At 47.0% G+C, this 12,011-nt stretch overlaps 1 protein-coding gene across 5 annotated transcripts in view; it reads right to left on the bottom strand.

The window, feature by feature from the left end:
* The window catches only part of SPECC1 (sperm antigen with calponin homology and coiled-coil domains 1), a 227,888-nt gene extending 221,775 nt beyond the window's left edge, over positions 1–6,113 (bottom strand). For all 5 annotated transcript variants that reach the window (XR_011468485.1, XR_011468486.1, XM_070395183.1 and 2 more), the window contains exon 1: positions 6,070–6,113. The gene's annotated coding sequence lies outside the window, so the exon portion shown is untranslated. The remainder of the gene's footprint in view (positions 1–6,069) is intronic.
* Positions 6,114–12,011: the final 5,898 nt, after the last annotated feature.

Raw genomic sequence — 12,011 nt, 5'->3', positions numbered from 1 at the left:
AGTAGCCAAAATCACACAGACAGGAAGTAGAATAGTGATACCAGGAGCTGTTGCTGTTTAATGGGTATAGAGATCCGATTCTGCAAGACAGAAAAGTTCTGGAGATTGACTGCAAACAATGTCACTATACTTAACACTAGTGAACTTAAAAAATGATTAAGGTGATAAATTCTATATTATGTATATTTTACCACACTTAAAAAAGCAAAAAGACAAACAGCCCTGGCTGGTGTTATCAAGTGGTTAGTGTTAGGTCTGATCAAATAACTGAATCGATACCCCTCCCCTGGGAACTCCCCTTCAGGCCACTTCACAATGGACATTCCACTTGCTGAGACCATTATCTCTCCCCTCCAGAGTTTCCCAGAATCCGGACCTGCACAGAGAATCCTCCACCCAGAAAAAGCCCGCCTAGAGTTCTTTAAAAACCCCTGACTCCTTGTCTTTGGGGGCTGGCACCATTTAGGGGCTCAGCCCATCTGATATCCAAATGACCTAATCCTATATAATAAAGAGCTAATATGCTAATTAGACCGAACAGCAGAACGACCATCTGGACATCCTTCCAGACGACCATCCAGACAACCTTCCAGACGAAGCCAGGGCTGTGAGGGCCGGCCAAGGCTGCAAGGGGCTACAAGGGCCAAGCCCCTTGCATGAATTTCGTGCATCAGGCCTCTAGTAAATTTATAATCCCTTACCAATTTGGACTTGTGCATTCCTCTTTTGGAGACCCTAACATTTGGTGCCAAAACCTGGGAGGGTTCCACAGGGATGGGGGACCATTGCCCCAGCTTTGGTCACCCCGAGTTTGCTACTTTGAGAGCAGTAGGCAGCGGCAGCTCGACCTGGACTTACCTCCGAATCCTCCTTGGGTGACTGGATTGCCAGCCTCAATTAGGCCTCCCTCCCTTACGGGCCCTCCTGAACCAGCCAAGGAGGACGCGGATCAGGAATCTCTCCTCCTCCATTGCTGACCCTCCATCCCACACTAGCCAGTCTCCTCTAGGTGAGTGACGTCCCACAATTCCCTTCGTCTCGGGTCTTGTGCCCACTCTCTCTCACTGACTTCTTGAAAGTCTCTTGTCTCAAAAGTCCTAGCGCTGGGCCAGAAGCCTCCTCAGCCGTTCGGCTTTGGATCCTTCTGGATTGGGGATGCCCAGTCCGGAGGGTCACCTCTCATTTCTCATGGTGATGTGTTTAGCAGCAGGGACGCCTGCCCTAAACAGTTACCTTTGGACTCGTGCTCTGTCACTCACCCTTCCTCTCTCGTGGGCCACACCGCACTCCCTCTGCACACTCACGGGGAGATCATGCCTCACTTAACAGTTAGGGCATTGGCACATGCACCCAAGGGTCATAGGTTCGATTTCCAGTTCAAGGGCATGTACCTAGGTTGCAGGTTCAATCCAGGGCCCCTGGTTGGGGCACGTGCGGGAGGCTACCAATCAATGTGTCTCTTTCATATTGACGTTTCTCTCTCTGTCTCTCCCCCCCCCTCTCTCTTTCCTCTCTCTAAAATCAATGGAAAAAATATCCTTGGGTGAGGATTAACAAAAAAAGGACAAACATTAAGTAAGAAAAAAAATCTAACTTACAAGCTAATCATAAGACTTACAACTAAAACAAAACACACAAAAAATTGAAAATTAATGAATGGAAAAAGATATTCCATATAAATGCTAACAAAAACAAAGTGGTGTAGCAATAGTGATATCAAACAAAATATAACTAAAATAAAAACTATTAAGATGACTATTTTATTCCCAAAAGGTCAGTTCATGAGGATACAAAAACTATGAAGTTTTAAGCATCTAAAAACATAGCATATACGTATCAAAAACTGATAAAATAAAAATTAAAAAAACCAAATAGGAATCATAGTGGAAGTCTTTAACACAACTCTCAGAATCAACAGTTCAAACAAACAAAAATAAGTTGATACAGAGAACATAAATTATAATTAAGATAAATATAGAACTTTGTACCCAATATATTCAGGGTCCAGAGAAAGGTCACAAAACTGACAAATCTGTTTTTAATATTCATCTTTATTTCAGCAATATGGCAGAATAGAGATCCCAAAACATCCCAGATATAAAAACATCTTTTAAAATTTCAAGAACAAATGTAAAAATAACTTTTAAATAAATGGACTAGAAAAACCTAGTGAAGCCAAAATTCAAGAATGCAGCCAAAAGAACCAGTGAAAACTAAAATAAAGAATACACTAAAAGGAATCAACAGCAGATTAGATGAACCATATCAAATCAGCAATTTGGAAAACAATGTAGCAGAAAACCCCCAATCGACACTGCAAATAGGAAAAAATATTTTTCAAAAAGAAATGAGGATAGTTTAAGGGACTCTGGGACAACACCAAGCATAACAGCATTAGCATTGAAAGGGTACTGAACTAGAGAGAGAGCAAGGAATTGAGAACTTATTTGAAGAAATAATGATTGAAAACTGCCCTAAACTGGCAAAGGAAATAGACATACAAGCCCAGAAAGTGCAGAGACACAACAAGATGAACCCAAAGAGATCCATACCAGGATTCATTATAATTACAATGGCAAAGGTTAAAAATAGAGATTCTTAAAAGCAGCAAGGGAAAGGCAGTTAGTTATATACAAGGGAGCTCCCATAAGACTATGAGCACATTTCTCAACAGAAACTTTTCAGGCCACAAGAAATTGGCATGAAATATTCAAAGTGGTGAACAGCAAGGACCTACAACCAAGACTACTCCATCCAACTAGGCTATCATCATTTAAAAAAAAAAAAAAGAGCTTCCCAGAAAGAAAAAGCTAAAGAAAGTTCATCACCACCAAACCAGTACTACAAGCAATGTTAAAGGGACTTCTTTAAGAACAAGAAAAAAAAACACATAAATGTGAATAATAAAATGGCAATAACTACATAGCAATCAATAATCACTTTAAATGTAAATGGACTAAATGCTCTAATCAAAAGCCATAGGGTAGTTGAGTGAATAAGAAAACAAGACCCATACATTCCTTGTAAGAGACCCACTTTAGATCAAAACACACTCACAGACTGAAAGTATAATGATGGAAAAAGATGTTTCATGCAAATGGAAACAGAAGAAAAGCCCGGGATAGCAATTCTTACACCAGGTAAAACAGACTTTAAAACAAAGACTAGCATATGAGGCAAAGAAGGATACTTCGTAATGATAAAGGTAACAATCCAACAAGAGGATATAACCCTGGAAAGCACAGGAGCATCTAAATATATAAAGCAAATATTGACAGATAAGAAAAGAGAGCTACAGTAATACGGTCTTAGTAGGGGACATAACACCCCATTGTTATCAATGGAGAGAGCTTTCAGACTGAAAATCAACAAGGAAGCAGCAACCTTAAATGACACATTAGATCAGATGGATTTAATTGATATTTTTAGAGCATTTCATCTCAAAGCAGCAGAATATACATTCTTCTCAAGTGCACAAGGGACATTTTCCAAGATAAACCACATGTTAGGTCACAAAACAAATTTCAATAAATTTAAGAAGACTAACATCATATCAAGCATCTTCTCTGGCCACAATGATATTAAACCAGAAAACAATTATAAAAGGAAAAAAATAACCTGAAACACACACACACACACACACACACAAACACACACGTTAAATAACATGCAACTAAACAATGACTGGGTTAACAATGAGGTGAAGAAAGAAATCAAAAGATACCTTGTGACAAATGAAAATGAAAACACAATGACCCAAAATTTATGGAACACAGTGAGAGCAGACCTAAGAGGGAAATTCACAGCAGTATAGGCCTACAGCAAGAAACAAAGAAACTCTAACAATCTAACCCTATATCTAAAGGAAATAGAAAAGAACAACAAAATAAGTAGAAGGAAGGAAATAATAAAAATCAAAGAAAAAATAAACAAAATAGAGTAAAAAAAAATACAAAAGATCAACAATACAAAGAACTGGTCCCTTGAAGGAAAAAAGGAAAAAAAAAAACCTTTAATTAGGTTCTTCAAGAAAAAAAGAGAGAGGATCCAAATAAATATAATCATGAAAGAAGAGAAGTGACAACAGACACCACAGAAATACAAAGGATTGTAAGAAAACATTGTAAAAAACTATATGCCAACAAATTGGACAATCTGGAGGAAATGAACATATTCCTAGAAACATACAGTCTTCCATGACTGAATCAAGAAGAAACAGAAAATGTGAAGGGTCCTGGGTTCGATTTTGGTCAAGGTCACGTACCTTGGTGGCAGGCTCAATACCCGGCCGTCGGCAGGGCATGTGTGGAGGCAACCAATCAATGTGTCTCTCTCACATCACATTGATGTTTTCTCTCTGTCTCTCCCTCTCCCTTCCACTCTCTCTTAAAAAAAAAAAAAAAAGGAAGGAAGAAAATAGTAAACAGGTAATTAAAGCTAATAATTACTGACTTAGAAAATAATAATAACAGCAATAATGTTTAATTTGAAGAGCTAAGCCAAATGGGAGGTGACTGGATACCAAAATCCTAAATAAAATGTTATCGACTTGAATCTCTCATACAACCCAATAGAGCATTTTAAATTATCCTAGGATTTTAGAGACAGACTATCTAGCAGTATAATCACTTATGTTAATTTTAAGAAGAAAACTACATGGTCATATCAATACATATTATGTAAAAGCATGGGGGGGATCAACACGTAACCCTGACTTTTAAAATTCTTAGTAATTAGACATAATTACTTACTTAATATGACAAAGAATATACTAATGAAGATACAGTGGGAGCATTCCCCTAAAATCAAGGCTAAAACAAAAATATCCTATTTAACGTTAATGGGCAACACTGTAGAGAGAGGGTGGTGGTTGGAAGACAAGAAATAAGAAGCACAAATGTTAGGAAGAGGTAACTTCTGCTTCTTAGTAGAAGACAGGACTGTCTGCCTAGAACAGCCCAACAAATCAACTGACAAACTGTTACAACCGGCAGAGCTTCAGTGGGAGCTCATCGCGCGCCTAGCGCTGGCTCCCCAGCTAGAGGTGCCTGCGCTGCGCGGGAGCCCTGAAAGGTCTTTCTGTGGAGCAAGATATGTACTAGGACTGACGCGCTCCTGTTCGCCCTTCCCCCCACATCTCAGTGTGGAAATGACATCGTATTTGAAACTGGATAACAAAAATCTCCTGAACCCGAAATTTGTTCTAAAACACGTTATCTCCTGCCTGCAGCTGGCGCAGTCGCTGAGGGACGCTCGCCGCCCGCCGACACAGCCCCGGCAGAGGGCGAGGAGAGCACCTTCCCAGCGGCATCTTTCAGCCGAGAACGGCTCATTACATAAACGTGCGCACCGGCAAACGCAGCTCCACAAAATAAAACAGGCATTCGGTCACACTGCCTTTAAAATATAAGCACATAAAACGAATGTTGCTTTCAAGGTCTTTGAGGAGGTTGTTCCTACGCTCCCGACAGCCTCGCAGCACCAACGTCCAGGTCCCCAGAGCGCGCCGGGGGCTCTGCGCCGCGCACCCCGCTGACCCCGGGGCGCAGCCCGCGCCCCTCCCGGGCCGGCCAAGGCTTGGATCGCGGACATCACACCGCACCCCGGACACCCCAGGAGGGCTGGGGGCCCCGGCGGGTGCGCCCACGCACCTGTCCCACCACAGCGAGGGCGGGGGCGTCTCTCCGGCCGCAATCGCCGCGAGTCCCCGGGTCCTCGGTCCTGGGCTCCTGCGCCAAACCACGGGCGGGCGCGGAGAGGACGCCCACCGGCCGCTGCCACCTGCAGCCCGGCCTCGCGCCCCCGGCTGGGTGGGCAGGACGGGGCTGGACGTTCGTCCCGGGCTGGAGGCAGAACCCGCCGGGCGGGCGGGAGGGTGGAGAAGAGGGCGTCGGGGAAGGTTGAAGAGCCGGAGCCGCCGCGGCGCCCACCGCTGCCCGCCCTCCCTCTCCCAGGGGCAGTCCTGCGCCCCCGCGCCCGGAACCCGGGCCCCGCGCTTGCCCGCCGACCCGGGGAAGACGACGAGGCTGTGGCGTAGAGCCGCCGGCGGCCAGCGCGGCGCCCACTCACCGGTCTCGCACGGCTCCCGCGCTCAGGATGCTCCGCGAAAAGTGACAGGGATGCTCCCGGCGCCGCTGGTGCCGCCTGCAGGGGGCGGGCACGAGCCGGTGCGGGGCAGTCTGGGAGATGTAGTCCTGGGACCGCTGCATCTTCACCTGCGGCCGCTCTCCATCAGCAGGCTGGGGTGGTCCTTTGTTTTTCCAAACTTCCTGTCTCCCTCAAGGTCTCACCTCTGCTCCCGGCTTAATAAATGTTGGAGCGCCCCAGTCAAGCCCTGGTCTCCCTCTCCTTACGCTAGATCAGTGGTTCTCAAAGTGTGGTACTAGGACCAATAGATTCAGTATCATCTGGTAGCTGGGTAGAAATGCAAATTCTCCTAGCCATGCAAGCTATTCCGATTTTACTGTACTAACAACTCTGGGGAAGGGTCTCATGAATCTGCATTTTTCAAGCCCTTCATCGTCATTCTGAAGTACCCTAAAGTTTGAAAACAACCCTCTAGACGCCACCACCCCACTTTTCAAGGGACCTCATCACACCTATAGCATTGTTACACACATACATGCACACATACCGTATGCCTCTAGGTATGCCGCCAGAGGCCCAGGCATGTATGCTCCCGTCTAGACCTATCCTGTCACTCCAGCCTCCCTTGCCTGTGGGGAGCCGATATAGGGTTAAGCCTCGGACTGACCTGTTGGCAAAGTCACAAACAAGTCTTCTTCCGAGTCTTAACCCAATCCGAGAGGTGGCTGCTGATTTACACGCGCTGTCATTTAAAAAATAAAAATGGGGGAATTTGCTGGAAGCCGGTCCACCCTTGCTGCTTGACACAGTCGCTGCAGGGAAGAAACATCTGCACAGCTTATGTTTCAAGGGACCTGGCGTGAATGGCATATGTTTGCTCCCCCTCTTAGCGCTATGTGTTTTAACCAGGACCACCTCCCCGAGAAAGGTTGTTTCCCCAGGTGAGGATTTTTCCCTGGAGTTAGGGTTAATAGGACTAAGGAAGAGAATAAATCAGTGAAACCCCCTAGTGTTACAGAAATACCATGTACTACTTATGAAGAACTTGGACTAAGACTGTTGGCAATAAATTTGGGACTTGTTGGGCCCACATCCCCAGGGGTCTGCCCACCAGGGAAAGCACCAAAGCCCATACCCCTGGAGACCCACCGACACAGGGCAGTCCCAGGGAAGGCAAGCAGCGGGGCTGGGAAGACATAACCTTTACTGGGTAGGATAATCTCCTTCAGTCACTTCCTTGTAACTTATCAGTAGAGCAGTAGAATAGTGACCTTGGAACAGCCCTTATAATGGAACACAGAGATTAACCTAGACAGGATTAAACTCAACAGAACTGGATAGAGACAGGATTTTTGGCAAAGATCAGATAAGAAACAAGGAACTGTAGAACAGTTACCCAAAACATATCATGATGTGATTATAGAGGGATGCTTATAGAATCAAATGGTATAAATAGAGATGTAACAGGACAATAAAGAGAGAACCCAACTATGCTGATCAACTGAACGCTGCCTCCGTGTCCTTCCTTCTTCGCCGACTCCGTCCACACCTTTGGGAACCCCTGGACCTGCTGGGGCTGGACCCCAACACTTGCCCCAATATCCACTTAACACCTCCTCTAGGGTGCCTCTGAGACTCCTGTAACCCAACAGGGTCAAGACCAAACTCAGCATCGTCACTTTCCTCCATGTGGTTTTCCGCCCGTGTGCCTTATGTCGAGCTAAAAAGATCCACTGCATATATTGACAGGGAAGTCACCTAAATGAAAGCTACAGTTTAGAATGACATGCACCCCAACAGGGGATGGGACCTGCAACCCACGTACTTGCCCTTGACCAGAGTTGAACCTGCTAACCTTTGGTGCATGAGGGTGGGGGTTCCCATTGGGGTGCCTGGCCAGCCTGGGTGAGGGGCTGATGACTGTTTGCAAGCTGGCCAATGCCCCTTCAGGGTGGGGATCCCCCCTGGGATGCCTGGACAGCCCAGGTGAGGGGCTGATGGCTGTTTGCAGGCTGGCCAAGGCCCCCAGCAGGGACCCTCACCCCATGAGGGTGTGGCCATCCTGGGTGAGGGGCTGATGGCTGTTTGCAGGCTGGCCATGGCCCCCAGCCACCCAAGCTCCCAGTGGAGGCTGTCTGGAAGCAGGTATCTGGGATTTACTTAGCTTCTATAATTGAAACTTTGTTGCCTTTTGCGGAAGCCACAGCCAGCCAGAGCAGGCGGTAAGCTTGGCTTCCTCCATTGCCAGGGCAACCAAGCCTCCTGTTGCTCCAGCTCCCTGGCTGCTGGCCGTGCCATCTTGGTTGGGTTAATTTGCATATAGTCGCTCTGATTGGCTGGTGGGCGTGGCTTGGGCATAGCGAAGGTATGGTCAATTAGCATCTTTGTCTTTTATTAGTGTAGATAGTGGCCAGATTATTATGACCACCTGATGTTTGTAGGCAAATTAGCTATAATTTCGCACTGAAGTTGCTAGAGGGCCAGACCATTATAAACGTCTGAATAGCACAACATACCTAAGTATCGTTGCTGATCAGGTTCATTCTATCATGTTGATGGCGTATCCCAATGGAGATGGCTTCTTCCAACAAGACAATGCACCATGCCACAGTGCAAGAACATGAGGGAGACTTTACCTTGCTTTACCCACAATCACCAGATCTCAATCCAATTGAGCGTTTGTGGGACAAAGTTAAAAGAGCCATCAGGCAGCTGGTTCCACAACCATCAAATCTCACAGAACTGGACAGTGCTACTCATCAGGCATGGTGTCAGATTCCTTGCAACACCTTTCAACATCTTGTGGAGTCAATGGCAAGAAGAATCGCTGCAGTATTGAAGGCAAAAGGTGGCCCAACGAAGTACTGATGGGATGGTCATAATAATCTCCCAGTCATAATAATCTGGCCACTCAGTGTGTGTGTGTGTATAACAGAAGAAGATCCAAGATGGTGGCAGAGTCGGTGGAAGCTACTCTCATGTTCTCCCAGGACCAAACTGGAATTACAACTAAAATGTGGAACAATCAATCTGAATAACCAACTGCAGACTAGCTGAACAGAAGTCTTTTTAAAATATATAAAATATATATTTTTTTTATTGATTTTTTTACAGAGAGGAAGGGAGAGGGATAGAGAGTTAGAAACATCGATGAGAGAGAAACATCGATCAGCTGCCTCCTGCACACCTCCCACTGGGGATGTGCCTGCAACCCAGGTACATGCCCTTGACCAGAATCGAACCTGGGACCTCTCAGTCTGCAGGCTGACACTCTATCCACTGAGCCAAACCGGTCAGGGCTGAACAGAAGTCTTATAACCATGGATTTATAGGAGAAGCCACAAGAAGACTGGTAGGAAACACGTAGATGTGAAAAGGACGCCGCTCCCACAGGCTGCTGCTAGGATTCTGGAGGGATATTTCAGCGGCAAAGGCTCCCCCTGAGGAGCGAGGGGTCTCAAGCCCATGTCAGTCTCCCCAGCCCAGAACACCAGAGCCAGAAGAGGCATCCATATAACATCTGGTTGTGAAAATCAGCAGGGATTTCTCTTCACGAGGGAGAGATGATAAAGACACAGGTGCCCTCTAAAAGGCCAAGTACACAAAATTTTGTTCGCAGCCACTCACTCTGAGCTCCAGTGGAGGGAGGGTAGAGCACACTAGAGTTGTGTGATGAGAGACTGGGTTTTGTGACTCCGGGGGGTGAGCTGAAGGGATAGCCACCAGGATCCCTGTGCTGAGTCCCTCTCCCACACCAAAGATGCCATCTTTCTTGGGTGGAAAATTCCCCTCCTTAGGGCATCAGCCTTGAGGAATGCAATAGGCCCACCCTCCAAATTCCTTGTTGCCCCAGCCTGCAGAGTTCATGCCCTTCGAGGGAGTCAGCTGACTAGGCCTGTGGTGTGGAGGTACAGGCAGACTCTTGAGTTGTGTGGCTCTGGGGTGGGGCCCTTTCTCCCCATCTTCCCACGAGCACACTGGCACCTCCCCCTCACAGGAGATCCACTGGCCCCAACACCCAGGCTCCCACCAGCCCACCTTCCTGATTCCTGGTGGACCCACCCTGCCAAGCTCGGATGCTCCATGAGATGCAGGCAGAATTGGGGACAGACTGAGTTGTGTGGCTCTGGGACATGACCATTTTCCCTCACCCGCCTGCCCGGTGCACAGCCCTCCCTTCATGGCCAAATCATGGTCTGTTTGGGCCTGATAACCTCTGCTGGCCTCATCCTGATAATTCCCTGAGACCTCGCCCACCACAAAGGTCTGTGGGACCCAACTGGTGGCAGCTAGACTTGGTGCAACCTGGGACTTCTGCTGAGTGGCCTCAGGCCCTGCACTGGTAAGGAGTTTGAACCTGCATCAGTCTGGTGAACACCACTCGCCATTACCTGGTAACTCACTGAGAACCTGCTTCATGCAACCTGAATCCTGCCAGAGGTTCTTTCTGTAACTGAACCTAATAGGCACCATGCAGGCAAAGGCAGATGGAGGTGAATCTCAGGGGTCCTTGGGAATTTTGTTGATCTGCCCCCAGGCCTGGTGCAGGTAAAAACCAAACTTGGTGCTCATCTTGGTCCTTCCCACACACACCCAGGCCCAGCAGAGGCAGCCACAAAACGTGGATCACTTTGTAGCTCCAAACAGGTGGCTCAGGGCCAGTGACAGGCAACATCTGACACTGACATGCCCCCGAATCCATCCTAAGAGGGTCCAGAACCAACACCCACAGGTGCCAGCTTTAGAAAACATCAGAGCAGGATCAAATAAGCTTCGCAAGAGACATAGCCGAAGGGGGCTCTTGGCAGGCATCAGACCTTTGCTGTGGAGAGTCTGCTTTGTGGGGTCAGCACCTGCACAGCACCCCTAAACCATGGTTGGGGTTGGTCCTCACAGTCAGCCATCCTGAGGTCGACCCCACTCATGAGTGGGCCAAAAACAATGAAGACTCGATTACAACAGGACGGCCCACATAACCTCCATAGGAACACGCCTGGAGCACCCAGCATAGGTGATCAAAGAGATTTTACTACTGGGTCCCCTAGGACATCTACTACACAAGGCCACCCTGTCATCACTGGGAGTCATAGCAGATCTACCTAATACACAGACACAAACACAAAGAGGTAGCCCAAATGGAGAGACAAAGAAACATGCCCCAAGTGAAAGAACAGGAAAAATCTCCAAAAAATAAAGCTAAATGAAATGTGGACAAGCCATTTATCAGATATAGAGTTCAAGAAACATGGTTATAAGGATGCTCAAAGAACTTAGTGAGAACTTCAGCAGCAGGAAAATGAACATAGAAACCATAAAAAAGAACCAGTCAGCCAGCACCGGTTTGGCTCAGTGGATAGAGTGTCAGCCTGCGGACTGAGAGGTCCCGGGTTCGATTCCGGTCAAGGGCATGTACCTGGGTTGCGGGCACATCCCCAGCGGGACATGTGCGGGAGGCAGCTGATCGATGTTTCTCTCTCATCGATGTTTCTCACTCTCTATCCTCTCCCTTCCTCTCTGTAAAAAATCAATAAAATATATATATATTTTTTAAAAAAGAACCAGTCAGAAATGAAAAATACAAGAATTGAAGAATATACTAGAAGGAATAAACAGTAGGTTAAATGAAGCAGAGGATCAACTCAGCCATTTGGAGGACAAGATAGCAAAAAACACTGGATCAGAGCAGTAAAAGAAAAAAGCTTTTAAAAAACAAGGTTAGCCCTGGCCAGTGTGCTCTGTGGTTAGAGTGTCAGCCCATGCACCAAAGGTTAGCAGGTTCAACTCTGGTCAAGGGCACATACCTGGGTTGCAGGTTCCATCCCCTGTCGGGGTGCATGTGGGAGGCAACCAATCAGTGTGTCTCTTTCACATCAAAGTTTCTCTCCCCCCCCCCCCCTTTCCTCCCTTCCTGTCTCTCTAAAACT

Source organism: Myotis yumanensis, unplaced genomic scaffold, assembly GCF_028538775.1.
Source record: "Myotis yumanensis isolate MYYU_CA2020_CCGP unplaced genomic scaffold, mMyoYum1.0.hap1 SCAF_16, whole genome shotgun sequence".
In the NCBI taxonomy this organism is placed as follows: Eukaryota; Metazoa; Chordata; class Mammalia; order Chiroptera; family Vespertilionidae; genus Myotis; species Myotis yumanensis.
The sequence above is the reverse complement of the archived record's forward strand: the minus strand, read 5'-3'. Positions and strand labels throughout refer to the sequence as shown.